Source organism: Somniosus microcephalus, unplaced genomic scaffold, assembly GCF_052327205.1.
Source record: "Somniosus microcephalus isolate GS21.2 unplaced genomic scaffold, FLI_Smic_1.0 unresolved_chr1, whole genome shotgun sequence".
In the NCBI taxonomy this organism is placed as follows: domain Eukaryota; kingdom Metazoa; phylum Chordata; class Chondrichthyes; order Squaliformes; family Somniosidae; genus Somniosus; species Somniosus microcephalus.
In genome coordinates, this window is record NW_028225179.1 from 49,905,686 (window position 1) to 49,922,646 (window position 16,961).

The 16,961-nt window shown below is 51.1% G+C and overlaps 1 pseudogene across 1 annotated transcript in view; it reads left to right on the forward strand.

Moving 5' to 3' along the window:
• Positions 1 to 2,785: 2,785 nt before the first annotated feature.
• The window catches only part of LOC147094935 (sulfotransferase 1C4-like), a 29,201-nt pseudogene continuing 15,025 nt past the window's right edge, over positions 2,786 to 16,961 (forward strand). Inside the window, exons 1-3 of the transcript XR_015074765.1 lie at positions 2,786 to 2,872; positions 5,528 to 5,654; positions 7,904 to 7,998. The product of XR_015074765.1 is annotated as a sulfotransferase 1C4-like (transcript). The remainder of the gene's footprint in view (positions 2,873 to 5,527; positions 5,655 to 7,903; positions 7,999 to 16,961) is intronic.

The window sequence follows — 16,961 nt, forward strand, 5'->3', positions numbered from 1 at the left end:
CGTCTCGTTATTGAAGAACACCATACCTTAAGATTCACGGATTCAACAACTCCCATCTTGTACTGTACGGCCCGTGTGTGTCTCAGTGTCAGTTCCTGTACATGTACAGTACACAGCGGGTAAAAGGGAATGATTCACTCCCGTCTGGTACTGTACGGCCCGTGTGTGTCTCAGTGTCAGCTCCTGTACATGTACAGCACACAGCGGGTAAAAGGGAATGATTCACTCCCGTCTGGTACTGTACAGCTCGTGTGTGTCTCAGTGTCAGCTCCTGTGCATGTACAGTACACAGCGGGTAAAAGAGAATGATTCACTCCCATCTGGTACTGTACGGCCCGTGTGTGTCTCAGTGTCAGCTCCTGTACATGTACAGTACACAGCAGGAAAAAGGGAACGATTCACTCCCGTCTGGTACTGTACGGCCCGTGTGTGTGTCTCAATGTCAGCTCCTGTACATGTACAGCACACAGCGGGTAAAAGGGAATGATTCACTCCCGTCCGGTACTGTACGGCCCGTGTGTGTCTTAGTGTCAGCTCCTGTATATGTTCAGTACACAGCGGGTAAAATGGAACGATTCACTCCCGTCTGGTACTGTAAAGCCCGTGTGTGTCTCAGTGTCAGCTCCTGTACATGTACAGTACACAATGGGTAAAAGGGAATGATTCACTCCCATCTGGTACTGTACGGCCCGTGTGTGTCCCAGTGTCAGCTCCTGTACATGTACAGTACACAGCGGGTAAAAAGGAACGATTCACTCCCGTCTGGTACTGTACGGCCCGTGTGTGTCTGTGTCAGCTCCTGTACATGTTCAGCACACAGCGGGTAAAAGGGAACGATTCACTCCTGTCTGGTACTGTACGGCCCGTGTGTCCCTGAATTCATTCCTTTGTCTCCATGTCTACTACAACGCACTCCTGGCTGGCCTCCCACATTCCATCCTCCGTAATCTTGAGGTCATCCAAAACTCGGCTGCCCGTGTCCTAACTCGCACCGAGTCCCGTTCATCCATCGCCCCCTGTGCTCGCTGACCTACATTGGCTCCATGACCTTCGCCCCCGCTATCTCTGTACCCTCATCCAGCCCTACAACCCTCCGAGATCTCTGCGCTCCTCCAATTCTGGCCTCTTGAACATCCCCCGATTTCCACCATTGGCGGTCGTGCCTTCAGCCGCCTGGGCCTCGAGCTCCGGAATTCTCCCCCTAAACCTCTCCGCCTCTCTCTCCTCCTTCATGATGCTCCTTAAATCATAGAATCATAGAAGGCTACAGCACGGAAGGAGGCCATTTTGGCCCATCGTGTCAGCGCCGGCCAACAAGGAGCTATCCAGCCTAATCCCACTTCCCAGCTCTTGGTCCGTAGCCCTGCAGGTTACAGCCTCCCAAGTGCACATCCAAGTACTTTTTAAATGTGGTTAGGGTTCCTGCATCGACCACCCTTTCAGGCAATGAGTTCCAGATCCCCACAACCCTCTGGGTGAAGAAATATCATCTCAAATCCCCTCTAAACCTCCCCCTGATTACTTTAAATCTGTGACCCCTGGTTTTTGACCCCTCTGCTAAGGGAAATAGGTCTGTTCTATCCACTTTATCTAGGCCCCTCATAATTTTATACACCTCAATAAGGTCTCCCCTCAGCCTCCTCTGTTCCAAGGAAAACATAAGAAGTCACACAACACCAGGTTATAGTCCAACAGTTTTATTTGAAATCACAAGCTTTCGGAGCTGATTTCAAATAAAGCTGTTGGACTATAACCTGGTGTTGTGTGACTTTTTACATTTGTCCACCCCAGTCCAACACCGGCATCTCCACACCAAGGAAAACAGACCCAGCCTCTCCAGTCTTTCCTCATAGCTCAGATTCTCTACTCCCAGCAACATCCTTGTAAATCTCCTCTGCACCCTCTCTAGTACAATCACATCCTTCCTGTAATGTGGTGACCAGAACTGCTCGCAGTACTCTAGCTGAGGCCTAACCAGTGTTTTATACAGTTGAAGCATAACCCCCCCTGCTCTTGTATTCTATGCCACGGCTAATAAAGGCCAGCATTCTGTATGTCTTCTTAATCACCTTATCTACCTGGCCTGCGACCTTCAGGGATCTCTGGACATGCACTCCAAGGTCCCTCTGTTCCTCTACACTACTCAGTGTCCTACCATTTAATGGCCCAGTAATACCTCTCTGAACGCGCGAGTACGGTCGGGGTACTCGCGCGTCTGGCTGGAGGAAATGCCCGTGTTCAGCATGCACAGCGCATGCGGGGAAAACCGGCATTTCCAGTCCTCTGAACGAAGGGGTTCAGAGGCACAGCACGTGCGACTGCACAGGCAGCGCGTGCGCAGTGAAATTACTTCTTTTTTTCAGAGTTGCCCGAGTGTAAAGGCCTCCGGTTTTTACGCGTGGAAAAACCAGACGTAAGTACTTAGTTTTACAGGTAAGTGGGCTTTTAGTACAATTTAGAATTTTTTTTTCCACAGGTTTGTTATTTTTAAAGAATTTACAGTAAGGTAAGTTTAGTTTTAGCCCCGATTTTTAAAAAATTTATTTTTTTCAAAAATTTGATTAATTGTTTAAAATAGTTTTTTAAAGTTATTCATAGTTAATTTAATTATTGGGATGCTTTTTAAAATTTTATTTAAAGTTTAAGTAGTGTTTTGGGGTGCCGTACTTTTCATGAGTTTGACAGTCTTTACTATCAAACTCATGAATGAAGTTTCCCCTCCCCTGATTGGCTGAACAGTGCTCACCTGACCCCAGCTAGCACATCGCACTAACTACGCCGCTGGGTCAGGTTAGCACAGCGCGCCGGGATCAGAACCGGGCCACTTACAGGAAATCCACTGCAGGCCAGGTTTCAGATGTCGGCGCGCCGGGTAAGTGCACATCAGGGGCTTGCACGCGCGGCAAGCCCCCGACAGGAATTACTGGGCCAATGTGTATTCCCTTTCCTTGTTAGCCCTCCCCAAATGCATTACCTCTTTGTCTGTCCTGAAACCTCCTGATGCGGCACGGGGTCACATTTCACTTGCTAACCCTCCTGTGAAGCACCTTGGGATGTTGTTGCTATGTTAAAGGTGGTTTGTAGATTTTTTGAGCTCAAGTCTCTGGAGTGGGGCCTGAACCCACAACATTCGGACTCCGAGGCAAGGTCCCGACCCCCTGAGCCATGGCTGATACCTGGGAACATATTGTTGTTCCTGTCTTCCTCCTTGATGCTCGCAGCCGTGGCTCAGTGGGCAGCACCCTCGCCTCTGAGTCAGAAGGTCACGGGTTCACGCGTCCCACTCCAGAGACTTGAGCACAAAAATCTAAGCTGATGCTCCAGAGCAGTACTGAGGGAGCGCCGCACTGTGGGAGGGGCAGTACTGAGGGAGCGCCGCACTGTCGGAGGGGCAGTACTGAGGGAGCGCCGCACTGTGGGAGGGGCAGTACTGAGGGAGCGCCGCACTGTGGGAGGGGCAGTACTGAGGGAGTGCCGCACTGTCGGAGGGGCAGTACTGAGGGAGCGCCGCACTGTGGGAGGGGCAGTACTGAGGGAGCGCCGCACTGTGGGAGGGGCAGTACTGAGGGAGCGCCGCACTGTCGGAGGGGCAGTACTGAGGGAGCGCCGCACTGTGGGAGGGGCAGTACTGAGGGAGCGCCGCACTGTGGGAGGGGCAGTACTGAGGGAGCGCCGCACTGTCGGAGGGGCAGTACTGAGGGAGCGCCGCACTGTGGGAGGGGCGGTACTGAGGGAGCGCCGCACTGTGGGAGGGGCGGTACTGAGGGAGCGCCGCACTGTGGGAGTGGCGGTACTGAGGGAGCGCTGCACTGTCGGAGGGGCAGTACTGAGGGAGCGCCGCACTGTGGGAGGGGCGGTACTGAGGGAGCGCCGCACTGTGGGAGGGGCAGTACTGAGGGAGCGCCGCACTGTCGGAGGGGCAGTACTGAGGGAGCGCCGCACTGTCGGAGGGGCAGTACTGAGGGAGCGCCGCACTGTCGGAGGGGCAGTACTGAGGGAGCGCCGCACTGTCGGAGTGGCAGTACTGAGGGAGTGCTGCACTGTCGGAGTGGCAGTACTGAGGGAGTGCTGCACTGTCGGGGGGCAGTACTGAGGGAGCGCTGCACTGTCGGAGGGGCAGTACTGAGGGAGCACCGCACTGTCGGAGGGGCAGTACTGAGGGAGCGTTGCACTGTCGGAGGGGCAGTACTGAGGGAGCACTGCACTGTCGGAGGGGCAGTACTGAGGGAGCGCTGCACTGTGGGAGGGGCAGTACTGAGGGACGCTGCACTGTCGGAGGGGCAGTACTGAGGGAGCACTGCACTGTGGGAGCGGCAGTACTGCGGGAGCACTGCGCTGTCGGAGTGGCAGTGCTGAGGGAGCGCTGCACTGTCAGAGTGGCAGTACTGAGGGAGTGCTGCACTGTCGGAGTGGCAGTACTGAGGGAGTGTTGCATTGTCGGAGTGGCAGTACTGAGGGAGTGTTGCACTGTCGGAGGGGCAGTACTGAGGGAGCGCCGCACTGTCGGAGGGTCAGTACTGAGGGAGCGCTGCACTGTCGGAGGGTCAGTACTGAGGGAGTGCTGCACTGTCAGAGGTGCTGTCGTTCGGAGGAGACGTTAAGCCCGATATCTCATCTGCCCACTCGGGTGGACATAAGTGATCCCACGGCACTATTCCGATAAGAGCAGTGGAGTTCTCCCCGGTATCCTTGGCCAATATATATCCCTCAACCAACATCACTAAAACGGATTATCTGGTCATTCTCACATCGCTGTTTGTGGGAGCTTGCTGTGCATAAAGTACTTCATTGGCTGTGATGCGCTTTGGGATGTCCCGCGGTGGTGAAAAGTGCTGGAGAAATGCGAGTCTTTCTTTCTCTCAGTCCAGTTGACGTCCTCTCCAGTGGGTGTGGGCGGTTGGATTCCACACTTGGGTTCGGGTTTTTGTATTATCCGTTTATGGGGTAAGGGCATCGCTGGCCAGGCCAGCATTTATTGCCCATCCCTAGTTGCCCCTTGAGAAGGTGGTGGTGAGCCGCCTTCTTGAACCGCTGTAGTCCGTGTGGTGAAGGTCCTCCCACAGTGCTGTTAGGGAGGGAGTTCCAGGATTTTGACCCAGCGACGATGAAGGAGCAGCCGATAGATTTCCAAGTCAGGATGGTTTGTGTCTTGGAGGGAAACTTGGAGGTGGTGGTGTTCCCATGCGCCTGCTGCCCTTGTCCTTCTAGGTGGAAGAGGACGCGGGTTTGGGAGGTGCTGCCGAAGAAGTATTGGCGAGTTGCTGCAGTGCATCTTGTGGATGGTACACACTGCAGCCACAGTACGCCGGTGGTGCAGCGAGTGAATGTTTAAGGTGGTGGATGGGGTGCCAATCAAGCAGGCTGCTTTGTCCTGGATGGTGTCGAGCTTCTTCAGTGTTGTTGGAGCTGCACTCATCCAGGCAAGTGGAGAGTATTCCATCACACTCCTTACTGGTGCCTTGTAGATGGTGGAGAGGATTTTGTGCGACGGCTCTAATCCGCACCCCCTATTTCAATCCCCCTGCAGATAATCTACTGCGCCAGGAATGCCAAGGACAACATGGTCTCCTACTATCACTTTTCCTTAAAGAACAAGCTGCAGATCCCCATTGGGACCTGGGAGGAGTATTTCCAGAGGTACCTGCAGGGCAACGGTATGAGTTCAGAGACTTCCCAGGGGCAAAGGCTTTTAGTAGGTATACCTGGCCTCCTGTCACTGTGTGTGTGTGTGTGTGTGTGTGTGTACCTGTCACTGTATGTGTGTGTAGCTTTCATTGTGTGTGTGTACCTGTCACTGTGTGTGTGCACCTGTCACTGTGTGTGTGTACCTGTCACTGTGTGTGTGTGTGTGCCCCATCACTGTGTGTGTGTGAACCTGTCACTGTGTGTGTGAACCTGTCACTGTGTGTGTGTACCTGTCACTGTGTGTGTGTGTGTACCTGTCACTGTGTGTGTGTACCTGTCACTGTGTGTGTGTACCTGTCACTGTATGTGTGTACCTGTCACTGTGTGTGTGTGTACCTGTCACTCTGTGTGTGTGTGTTCCTGTCACTGTGTGTGTGTGTACCTGTCATTGTGTGTGTGTGTACCAGTCACAATGTGTGTGTGTGTACCTGTCATTGTGTGTGTGTGTGTACCAGTCACTCTGTGTGTGTGTGTGTGTGTGTACCTGTCATTGTGTGTGTGTACCTGTCATTGTGTGTGTGTACCTGTCACTGTCTGTGTGTGTACCTGTCACAGTGTGTGTGTACCTGTCACTGTGTGTGTGTGTACCTGTCACTGTGTGTGTGTGTACCTGTCACTGTGTGTGTGTGCACCTGTCACTGTCTGTGTGTGCAGCTGTCACAGTGTGTGTGTACCTGTCACTGTGTGTGTGTTTACCTGTCACTGTGTATGTGTGTACCTGTCATTGTGTGTGTGTCTACCTGTCACTGTGTGTGTGTGTACCTGTCACTGTGTGTGTACCTGTCACTGTGTGTGTGTACCTGTCACTGTGTGTGTGTGTGTACCTGTCACTGTGTGTGTGCAACTGTCACTGTCTGTGTGTATACCTGTCACTGTGTGTGTGTACCTGTCACTGTCTGTGTGTGTACCTGTCACAGTGTGTGTGTACCTGTCACTGTCTGTGTGCACCTGTCACTGTGTGTGTGTACCTGTCACTGTGTATGTACCTGTCACTGTGTGTGTGTGCACCTGTCACTGTGTGTGTGTACCTGTCACTTTGTGTGTGTGTCTACCTGTCACTGTGTGTGTGTGCACCTTTCACACTGTGTGTATACCTGTCACTGTGTGTGTGTACCTGTCACTATGTGTGTGTGTGTACCTGTCATTGTGTGTGTGCGTACCTGTCATTGTGTGTGTGTCTACCTGTCATTGTGTGTGTGTGTGTGTGTGTGTGTGTGTGTGTACCTATCACTGTTTGTGTGTGTTCCTGTCACTGTGTGTGTGTGTTCCTGTCACTGTGTGTGTGTGTACCTGTCATTGTGTGTGTGTCTACCTGTCACTGTGTGTGTGTGTACCTGTCACTGTGTGTGTACCTGTCACTGTGTGTGTACCTGTCACTGTGTGTGTGTACCTGTCACTGTGTGTGTGTGTCTACCTGTCACTGTGTGTGTGTGCACCTTTCACACTGTGTGTATACCTGTCACTGTGTGTGTGTACCTGTCACTATGTGTGTGTGTGTACCTGTCATTGTGTGTGTGCGTACCTGTCATTGTGTGTGTGTCTACCTGTCATTGTGTGTGTGTGTGTGTGTGTGTGTGTGTACCTATCACTGTTTGTGTGTGTTCCTGTCACTGTGTGTGTGTGTTCCTGTCACTGTGTGTGTGTGTACCTGTCATTGTGTGTGTGCACCTGTCACTGTCTGTGTTTTAACCTGTCACTGTGTGTGTGTGTGTACCTGTCATTGTGTGTGTGTGTACATATCACTGTGTGTGTACCTGTCATTGTGTGTGTGTGTACCTGTCACTGTGTCTGTGTGTACCTGTCATTGTGTGTGTGTGTATCTGTCACTGTATGTGTGTACCTGTCACAGAGTGTGTGTACCTGTCACTGTGTGTGTGTGTCCAAGTCACTGTGTGCATGTACCTGTCACTATTTATGTGTGTACCGGTCACTGTGTGTGTGTGTTCCTGTCACTGTGTGTGTGTGTACCTGTCACTATGTATGTGTACCTGTCACTGTGTGTTTGTGCCTGTCACTGCCATTAACTCTGTTTCTCTCTCCACGGATGCTGCCTGGCCTGCAGAGTACTTCCAGCATTGTCTGTTGTTATTTCTGTAAGGTGCCCGTTTACCTGTGAGGTACGTGTCAGGTCACTGTGTAACGGTTCCTATTCTGCTGTGTACATGACCAGTTGTGTGTCGCTGTGGATCGCCAGTATCTCTTGCTCTCCCTCCTGCAGTTGGTTACGGGCTGTGGCATGACCATGTGAAGGGCTGGTGGGAGAACAAGGAAAGACATTCGATCCTCTACATTTTCTACGAAGACATGAAAGAGGTATTTTAACTTCTCCTCCTTCCGTCCCTTTCTTCAGACCGTGCCATTTAGATCTGTGGGCAGTCTCAGGGCTGGGAACTATTGTAGGGCGTGGCTGAATGTGGGATTAGACTGGGTGGGATATTGAAGGGTATGGGGAGTGAGGGGAGAGTGGGATTAGACTGGGTGGGATATTAAAGGGTATGGGGAGTGAGCAGTGAGTGGGATTAGACTGGGTGGGATGTTAAAGGGTATGGGGAGTGAGCAGTGAGTGGGATTAGACTGGGTGGGATATCAAAGTGTATGGGGAGTGAGCAGTGAGTGGGATTAGACTGGGTGGGATATTAAAGTGTATGGGGAGTGAGCAGTGAGTGGGATTAGACTGGGTGGGATATTAAAGGGGATGGGGAGTGAGCAGAGAGTGGGATTAGACTGGGTGGGATATTAAAGGGTATGGGGAGTGAGCAGGGGAGTGGGATTTGTTGTGTATGTACCTTTAAGGGAATAACTGGTCTTAGACTGCAGTACCGGCAGTGACCACCCCTGTATAAAAGGCCCTAGCAGGCTTCTGTAGTTTCAGTTTCAAGCTGCCTCTTGTTCAGTAAAGTACTGTTAAACTGTTCTCCCGAAGTCCGTGTATTATTGAGGCGCAGACTTTACAGTGGCGACGAGTAAGTTCAAACTCACCTGCAGTGTGGCATCATCTCACGGGGATCTCGCCTGAAAAGAAGGTCCTGGAAGGTCGTAGTCTGAGCAACGGGCGTCGACCGAGGGCAACCGCCCGAAGAATCCATCGGTGTTTGGAGAATTGCGGGAGAGGCTGTGGTTCCAGCGAATCGTGCTGGAAGCAGGTAGCGCGCTGACCATTCCGGACTATGGCGGGCCCCAGCTCGATTGAGCGGCTCTACAATTCGGGCCGCGCAGCGTCGCCGGGAAAACATAACAAGAGAGAGAGGGTGGAGCGCACAGGGCGCGGTCGGTGCTCGAGAACAGGACAGCGGAGAGAAACTAAACGGGGGGGAAGGAAAGTGAGACGCGCCGAAGCTGTGGGTCGCCGCCATTACCCTGTAGAACACTAGGAGCAGCGTGGCAGTAAGGGGAAGAAGCAAACGCGCGGGAGACGCCATTTTATCCCATTGGGGAAGAAGCAAAAGCGCGGGAGGCGCAATTTTATTCCATTGGGGAAGAAGCAAAAGCGCGGGAGGCGCCATTTTAAATCGCCCAAGATGCCGAAAAGTGGCAGTATCACTGCTTTCGACAACGAGGTAGAAGACTGGACCATGTATGTGGAAAGAATTGAAGTGTACTGCAAGGCAAATGAGGTGGCTGATGGAAAGAGGGCGTCGGTATTATTAAATCTGATGGGTGCGGGTACATACGGCCTATTGCGGAATTTAATTACCCCAGCTAAACCAATGGAGAAAAGTTTTGAGGAGATTGTTCATATCTTACAGGAACATCTAAGCCCTACACCACTGCTGATAGCAGAAAGATTCAAGTTCCATAAAAGAAACCAGCACAAAGATGAGAGCAATGCTGACTATCTTACGGAACTACGCAAGTCATCAAAGCACTGCCAGTTCGGAGCAGGACTGGCAGACACCTTACGGGATAAGTTTGCCTGCGGGCTCCAGAGTGAAGGAACCCAGAAACGACTACTTTCAAAAAAGGACCTGATGCTAGAACAGGCTTTCAGCGTGGCAGTATCCTATGAAGCAGCAGCACGGGGAGCTGCGGAAATACAACAGAAACCACAAGAATACAGCACTAATGAAATGGCGTATGGAGCCAAAAAGTGCTATCGCTGTGGCAGAACAACCCATGAGCAGAAGGACTGCTGGTTTAAAAACAAAATATGCAGGCAATGCGGGAAAATGGGACATATAGCAAGAGTCTGCAAGTCAGGAAAGAAGACCAACATGACAAGAACTACTAAGGAACAGTACAGGAAAGTAAAGAAACTGACAGATAGTAGTTCAGAAGATCAGGAGAGTGATAAGGACTCCGGGAGCAGGTGACTAAGTTGTTTAAAGTTACACAATGTGATCACAAAAGAAGATCACCGAACCATTTGGGTCACCCTCATGATAGCAGGGTCCCCAGTGAAGATGGAATTGGACACAGGATCAGCCCTAACTGTCATGAATCGACGAGACTATGAGCGGCTATTCTCACACATACCCTTAAAGGACACGTCCATTGTATTGAAGACATACATGGGGCAAAAGGTCTACCCCAGAGGAAAAATAAGGGTGCCAGTTGAATATAGCGGAAAGGAAACACAGAAACTATACATGTATATACTACGAGATCGAGGACCAACATTATTGGGACGTGAATGGATCCGAAGACTACAATTGGATTGGCATTCCATTCTGGCACTAACTGTGACTGACAAAAAAGATGATGACGTCGCACCTGGACGTCTGTCACAAATTCTATCTGACGCGGAAGAAGTGTTCCAACAAGGACTTTGGACTCTAAAAGCAGTAAAGGCAACCATAAAGATTGAGGATAACGCAACCCCAAAATTTTTCATGGCCAGACCGGTGCCATACGCAATACGCCCAGCTGTGGAAGCTGAACTGGAGAGTCTGGAGCGTTCGGGGGTGCTGTCTAAGGTGGACTGGAGCGAGTGGGCCACACCCATTGTTCCTGTAATGAAGAAAGCATTGAGCAGCACGCCTGGGGAGCCAAGGAAGGTTCGCATCTGTGGGGACTTCAAGGTGACTGTGAACCCAGTCCTGCACACAGTACAGTATCCGCTTCCGCAGATAGAAGATATTTTCACCTCACTATCTGGAGGGAAACATTTTACAAAGATTGACCTGGCTCAAGCGTATGTACAAATGGAGGTGGAAGAAGCATCTAGGAAATACCTTACGATAAACACTCACAAAGGCCTTTACCAGTACAATCGACTGGTATTTGGGGTAGCATCGGCCCCGGCTCTGTGGCAGAGGGCAATGGAAAAAGTCCTGCAAGGGATCCCGGGGACCCAGTGTTATTTGGACGACATCCTGGTTACGGGCGAAAATGACAATGAACACCTTGCCAACCTGGAGCAGGTGCTCACGAGATTGCAGGAATATGGGCTACAAGCCAACCGTCCCAAATGTGAGTTCTTCAGGAGACAAACTCGTATTGTGGCCACATGATTGATGAGGAAGGGTTGCATAAGTCGCCGGACAAGATTGAGGCTGTAGTCAAGGCTCCAGCACCAGAAAATGTGTCGCAACTGAGGTCGTTCCTCGGGTTGGTGAACTACTACCATAAGTTCTTGCCGAATTTATCTACAATTCTGCACCCACTGAACGCCCTCCTTCAAACTGGTGTAACATGGAAATGGAGTGACGAGTGTAAGCGTGCCTTTCAGAAATGTAAATGCCAAATCACTTCAAAAGAAGTATTGTCCCACTACAACCCAACACTACCGATTCGTTTGGCATGTGATGCGTCACCTTGCGGCATTGGAGCGGTGCTGTCACACAAATTGCGTGACGGTTCAGAGAGGCCAATAGCCTTTGCATCGCGCTCGCTAACCTCAGCCGAGCGTAACTACGCCCAGATTGACAGGGAGGCCCTCAGCCTGGTGTGGGGTGTGAAGAAGTTCAATCACTATCTGCACGGGCAGAAATTCACCCTACTGACTGATCATCAACCCCTGGTCTCAATTTTTAACCCAAAGAAGGGCGTTCCGGTGATGACAGTGCAACGGCTGCAAAGATGGTCACTTTTTCTAGGGGCACATCAGTATGACATAGAGTACAAAGGTACGAAACAACATGGAAACGCTGATGGCTGTCGCACCTACTGTTGCCGACGGCGGAAGAAGCACCTGCAGTGGAGATATTCCATGCGACCATAGTCGAATGTTTGCCTGTTACAAACGCAAGTATTGAAAAGGAAACCCAAAATGACCCGACACTCTCTCGGGTCTATGATTTGATGTTGAAGGGATGGCCAGCATATGGCAACTCACTGTTGCCAGCATTCTCGCCAAGGAGGGAACAGCTGTCAGTGTGCCGGGGAACCTTGCTTTGTGGATCCTGAGTGGTAATTCCACCCAAGTTGAGAGATAGAGTACTCAATGAGCTTCATGAGGGTCATCTGGGAGGGGTAAAAATGAAGAGCCTAGCCAGGGCGTTTGTGTGGTGGCCGGGAATCGATAAAGAAATCGAGGATATGACCAAGAGATGCACAGGATGCCAGAAGGTCCAAAACGCTCCACCACAGGCCCCGCTACATCCATGGGAGTGGCCCTCATCTCCATGGCAACGGGTACACATTGATTTCGCTGGTCCATTTATGGACTCAATGGCCTAGAAATTCACTTGGGCGCAGGCAGCTGGCTCGCGCCCAAAAGTTAGCGCTGGGCGTGGAGGCATTAGCGCACGCCGTATATTCCTCTTCTGCACCCCAATTCGGAAGCGGGCGCTATACCGGGGGGTGCCCGCCTCCGTTTGGGGCGCTGCAACTGAATATCGGCGCGCTAGTTGCCACAGCGCCACCCGATGCGGTGCGGCAGGCTGCGGTACTGCAGGCCTCCGCCTTCTCTTAAGGGGGAGGTGCCTGCAACGGCCGGAGCCCCGATCGCGAGTGCCGGCAAAAGAGCCCGGCACAACGGAGAAGTGCCGGGCTCCATGGAAACGAGCCAGCAATGCCGCAGGGGGCGGTGGAGGAGGCCGGGGAAGGAGGTGCGGGCAGGCGGCCGCCGAAAAAGCGGCCGGCCGCACCTTCCGCTTTCAAGCGCCCCACTATGGCAGCAGGACGGCCCCGCTTTCTGTTCGCTGTTTGCGCCCGCTTCGGAGGAGGCGGCCGCAAATAAATATGGGGATCGGCGCGGTTTCGGGGCGTTACGGGCCACCGCGCACACCGATGACATCATCGGTCCTGGCGCAGCGCTAACGGCTACCGCCGCCAATACCGCTGCACTCAATTTCCGCGCTACCACCCCACCAGCGCAAAAGACCTCTTTAGGCGCTAAGTGGGCGCAAGGCCCACTGAATTTCTAGGCCAATGTTTCTAATAGCTGTGGATGCCCATTCAAAATGGCCAGAGGCCATTCAAATGTCCTCCACCACCACGGAGAAAACTATTGCAGTCTTAAGGACCATCTTCGCCAATGGCCCACAGTTTGTGTCGGAGGATTTCCGGAGGCTCCTGAAGAATAATGGGGTGAAACATTACACATCTGCCCCATATCATCCAGCCACAAATGGATTGGCTGAGAGGTTTGTTCAGACCTTTAAAAAGGCCATAAAGGCAATGTATAATGACGTACTGTTTTTCAACCGGAGACTAAGATATCACTTGGATTGGTCAAACCAAACATAAGACGAGATGTTGAGGATAAGCAGTTCCAGCACATAAATGAGAAGCCAACCAGGAGCTTCAAGATAGGGCAACCAGTCTTGGCCCGCGACTACCGAACAGAAAAATGGCAGCCAGGCAGGATATGCACACAGCAGGGACCACTAATGTACACAGTGGACGTTGGAGAGAGCATCGTGAGATGCCATGCTGACCAGATTCTAGAGTCACAGGAACAAGCCAAACCTGTACCACAAGCATGTGCACCTGGTAATGAGCCCGAAGTACAGATTGCGTCTACCTCAGAAGCAGGGGTATTGGAAGCTGACGAACCAACCAATGACAATGAGACAGAATTGACTCCACCGCCAGAACAGGATAATCGAGAAAGGCGCTATCCAGTCTGGATCAGGAAGCCTCCTTAAAGACTGAACTTATTAATGACTATTTCAGTTGATGTATATATTACTGAGAAAATTGTAATTGTAATTAGTTATTATTTAGTTGTTAAATGAATGTTATGTACTGTTTAACTAAAAGGGGAGGAATTGTTGTGTATGTACCTTTAAGGGAATAACTGGTCTTAGACTGCAGTACCGGCAGTGACCACCCCTGTATAAAAGGGCCTAGCAGGCTTCTGTAGGTTCAGTTTCAAGCTGCCTCTTGTTCAGTAAAGTATCTGTTAAACTGTTCTCACGAAGTCCGTGTATTATTGAGGCGCGGACTTGACAGGATTAGACTGGGTGGGATATTAAAGTGTATGGGGAGTGAGCAGTGAGTGGGATTAGACTGGGTGGGATAATAAAGGGTATGGGGAGTGAGCAGTGAGTGGGATTAGACTGGGTGGGATATTAAAGTGTATGGGGAGTGAGCAGTGAGTGGGATTAGACTGGGTGGGACAATAAAGGGTATGGGGAGTGAGCAGTGAGTGGGATTAGACTGGGTGGGATATTAAAGTGAATGGGGAGTGAGCAGTGAGTGGGATTAGACTGGGTGGGATATTAAAAGGTACGGGGAATGAGGAGTGAGTGGGATTAGACTGGGTGGGATATTAAAGGGTATGGGGAGTGAGCAGGAGAGTGGGATTAGACTGGGTGGGATATTGAAGGGTGATGTAAGAAAAAGGAGGCTTACCATCAAGTAACTTTAAAGTAAGCTTTAAGTAACTTATAAACACACTATATACAAGAGAGGTCTTTACCATGCCTCTGGTAGAAGCCTCTTACAATACTGAACAGACCAGTATTTATACCAGTCCAACAGGAAGTGACACATGACAAGAAGTGAGGTATGTACACAGTTCATAGTTCATAGTTCACAGTTCACAGGAAGTGATGACATAACTTCCCGGAAGTTATTATTTTTATCACATTCTTCCCTCCTGCAGGTTTAGGAGGCTGTGGTCTACCTTTTGGTCCGCAGCCGCCGAACAAGGAAGAGTCGCACCCGTTTGGATTCCCGTCGTAGAGGGTCGCTGGTCCGCTTACATGCGGTTGGCCATTGGCCAGAGTCCGTGTGGCCTGGATTGCCCTGTGAAGGGTCGGGGAGATCATGGCTTCGAGTACGAGCCCCAATAGGTTCAAAGTCAGACTGCCTCTGTTCAGAGGGAGGTGCAGAGCTGGTCTGTGGCAGACCAGTACTTTCATGCGTGGTACTGGGAGGGTCGCAACCTTGAGCACGGGGTTCTACCGGCACCAAGCTAGTTGGTGTCCGATCAGGATCCTGGAGAGTGGTACCCGATAGGTCCCAAGAGTTTCCTGGTGAAATGCCATCACCCGATGTCCCACTAGGTCCTGGTGGGCAGGGAGCCAGATCCCGTAATGATACGGTAGATTCTCGGCCGTCGGAATATCGTATGTTTGCATAGGTGGGGTTGGCATCGGTTAGTTCGACCTCGTCTACAAGAGGGTCATTTTTAGACGTCCGAACGTATCTTCGGAGTAATACAGGTCCAGGAGTAGTTAGCCATGACGGGAGTGATGTCCCATGAGATGAGCGACGCTGGAATCCAAAGAACCGCTCATGAGGTGTAGTATTTGTGGCTGTAGAAAGCAGGGACCGTATAGAGTGCAATGCATCCGGAAGCACTGTTTCCCATTGCTGGTCTGGTAGGCCCCGAGATCTTAAAGCGAGACGTACGGAATTCCAGATGATACCGTTATACCTCTCTACCTGCCCATTTCCGATGGGATGGTATGGTGTTGTTTTGCTTGTAGCAATTCCCCGTTCTGAGAGGTAGTCCTTGAGTTCCCTCGACATAAAGGATGGACCCCGATCTGAGTGAATATAAGCCGGCATGCCACAGAGAGAAAATACCTGCTCAAGGCAGCAGATTACTGTGGACGCCAGCATATTGGAGCAGGGGAAGGCAAATGGAAAACGTGAATATTCGTCGATCATGGCGAGCAAATATGTGTTCCGAGTTGAAGAGGGCACTGGGCCCTTAAAATCGATGCTAAGTCGTTGCATCGGTTGGGTTGCATGTATGAGTATACCATCTGAGGGACGGAAAAACTGAGGTTTTAATTCCGCACAAAGCCGGCATTCTGAGCATATTTTCTTTACATCTCCAGTGGAAAAAGGGAGATTCCGTGATCGTACGAAATGTAGCATGCGCGTAACGCCAGGATGGCACAAACCATTGTGGACATCCATGAGGGTGGAGGATGACATAGTGGAGCAGAATGCCCGTGTGAGGGTGTCCGGGGCCACATTCTCCTTGCCAGGCCGATAGAAAATGGTATAACCAAAAGAGGCCAGTTCCATCCTCCAAAGTTGTATTTTATTATTCTTAATTTTGGTTCGTTTTCGATTATCGAGCATGAAGGCGACTGATCGTTGGTCTGTGATCAATGTAAAGTGCTGGCGAGCTAGAAAATGGTTCCACTTCCGTACTGCCTCTATGATGGCTGTGGCTTCTTTCTCAACCGGAGGATAATGTAGCTCGGCACCTTGTAAGGTCCTGGACATAAATGCTACAGGACGACCTTCCTGATTCAGAGTAGCCGAGATCGCCACCTCCGAGGCATCACATTCAACCACGAAAGGGAGATTCTCATCAATGGAGTGAAGAGCCGCTTTCTCCAACTGTTTTTTGAGAAGGTTAAAGGCTGCAACAGCCGCTGTTCCCAGTGGAAATGATCTAGCATGCAGCAAGGGTTGGATTTTGTCCGAAAAATGAGGAATCCATTTAGCGTAGTATGCAAACAGACCGAGAGCCCGACGTAAAGAAGCCGGATTCTTAGGTGACGGGAGCTCTTGGAGCGGGCGAAGTCTTTCTGGGTCTGGCTTAATGATACCATTGCCTACGCAGTAGCCAAGGATGTTGATGGTCGGTTGCGACTCAACAGATTTGGATTCATTCAGGGTCAAATTACGGCGATGGAGGGCATCCCGAAATTTTTGGAGGTTGGAGTCGTGTTCCTGTTGATCGTGACCTGCAATGGTAATGTTATCAAGATAGGGAAAAGTGTCCCTTAGGTTTTCCTGCTTAACCAGGCCATCCATTGCCCGTTGAAAGACAGCCACTCCATTAGTAACCCCGAATGGGAGGCGACGAAATTGGTACAGCCGTCCATTAGCCTCAAAGGCTGTGTACTGCTTATCTGAGACCTTCAAGGGTAACTGATGATAGGCACTTTTTAAATCGTAAGTTGAGAACACTTTGTATT